This window comes from Octopus bimaculoides, chromosome 16 (genome assembly GCF_001194135.2).
Source record: "Octopus bimaculoides isolate UCB-OBI-ISO-001 chromosome 16, ASM119413v2, whole genome shotgun sequence".
Lineage (NCBI taxonomy): Eukaryota > Metazoa > Mollusca > Cephalopoda > Octopoda > Octopodidae > Octopus > Octopus bimaculoides.
Genome location: NC_068996.1, coordinates 43627811 through 43629804, shown reverse-complemented (window position 1 = coordinate 43629804; position 1994 = coordinate 43627811).

The window sequence follows — 1994 nt, the reverse complement described above, 5'->3', positions numbered from 1 at the left end:
TACATACATACATACACAAACATGCACACATTTATACGCTATCACAAGTGTACGTATGATAATTGAATAGAAAATATTAAAGTGAGATGAAGAAAACAAAAAACAAAAAACAAAAGCAGGAAAAAAGAAATGAATAAAACGAAAAAAAAAAAATTGTTGGTTAAAATAAACATCAGTCATCAGTGGTAATTCAACATAAACGGTGGTGTTGCTGGGAAGAGGGGACGAGTATGAAGGGGAAATTTAGTGCTGGGAAGTACGTACTGAAAGAACCAAGAACTCATGTGATGATAATGGATATAGAAGCGAAGGGTAATGGCATTGGAAATTGCCAATAATTCTTCGCTGTTCATTTATTGATTTACTCATTTCATCGCTTCCTTCTCTTCATTTTCTTCTTTCTTTCATTCCATTCTCCTCCTCTCTATTCGTTCTCTTCTTCGTTTTTTTTTCTTCTTCTCTTTTCTTCGTTCTTTTCTTTTTTTGTTTTGTTTTGTTTTCTTTTCTTCGTTCTCTTCTTCCTCCTCACCCCCACCCCCATAAAGTTTCTGTTTCTGCGTCTCTACATCAGTTAGTGAGTGTGTCTATTAACGCGTTAGTCTATGTATCTAGCTATCTGTCTGTCTGTCTATCTGCTTGCCTGTCTCTCTGTCTATCAATCCATCCATCCATCCATCCATCCATCTGTCTATCTGTCGGTCGGTCTGTCTGCCTACCTGTTTGCCTGTCAATCAATCAATCAATCAATCAATCAATCAATCAATCCATTCACCAGCTCATCTATTTGTCTGTCTGTCCGGCCGGCCGTCCGACTATCCGTCCGTCTATCCGTCCGTCTTTCTGTCTGTCTTATTTCTTTATTGCCCACAAGGGGCTAAACATAGAGGGGACAAACAAGGACAGACAAACAGATTAAGTTGATTACATCGACCCCAGTGCGTAAATGGTGCTTAATTTATCGACCCCAAAAGGATGAAAGGCAAAGTCAACCTCGGCGGAATTTGAACTCAGAACGTAAAAATAGACGAAATGCCGCTAAGCATTTCGCCCGGTATGCTAACGTTTCTGCCAGCTCGTTACCTACCTGTCTTTCTGTATGTCTATCTGTCTGTCTGTATGTCTATCTGTCTGTCTGTCCCTCTGCTTGTTTGTCTTTCTGTTTCCCTATCTAACGGTTAACCAATCGGTGTTTTTCTCTATCTCCTCTTTCAGTCTCATTCCAAATTTTCATTCCTTTCTTTCATTTACTTTCTCATATCATTTTGTTTTTCTTTTCCTCCCACCACCGCCTTCTCGTCATTTCTGCTTTCTCTCTTTCACATTTTCTTTGTCTCTTCCCTTCACTTTCTCATTCTCCTCATGATTTCTCTCACTTTCTCACCCTCATCCTCTTCTTTCCTTATCTCTTTCTCTCTTTCCTTGTTTCTTTTATTCCTCTCTTTCTCCCTGTTACATTTTTCTATTTCTTTGTCGCTCGCTTTCCTTCCAGTGTCTCTCTCTTTCTTCCCTATTTGTTACTTTTCTTTCTTCCTTTATTTCTTTTCCTTTCCTATCCTTTCCCTCTCATTCACTTACATTTTCTTCCATTTTTGTCTTCTCTCTTTTCCTTTTTTGTCTCTTGTTTGTTTGTTTGTTTGTTTATTTGTTTGTTTGTTTGTTTCTTTCTTTCTTACTTTCCTTCTTTCTTTCTTTCTTTCTTTCTTTCTTTCTTTCTTTCTTTCTTTCTTTCTTTCTTAAGGACGCAGTCAGCTGCCAGTTCTCGGAACCGAACCTATAATCTTACAACCATGAGAGCAATGCTCTTCGAAAATACGTACGAGTGGGTGCTGAAAAGTTGCTGGCTTTGGGTAAAAGAAATACAGGAGTATCAGTTAATTATGATTTCGTTCGACATATTCCTCTCTCTGATTCACACACTTATTGCAGCGGTCCTTCAGTTTTTCTAAGCCCTGTAAAAGAACTTAGAAGGTTGGTCCTCCAACCAAGCCTTTCGC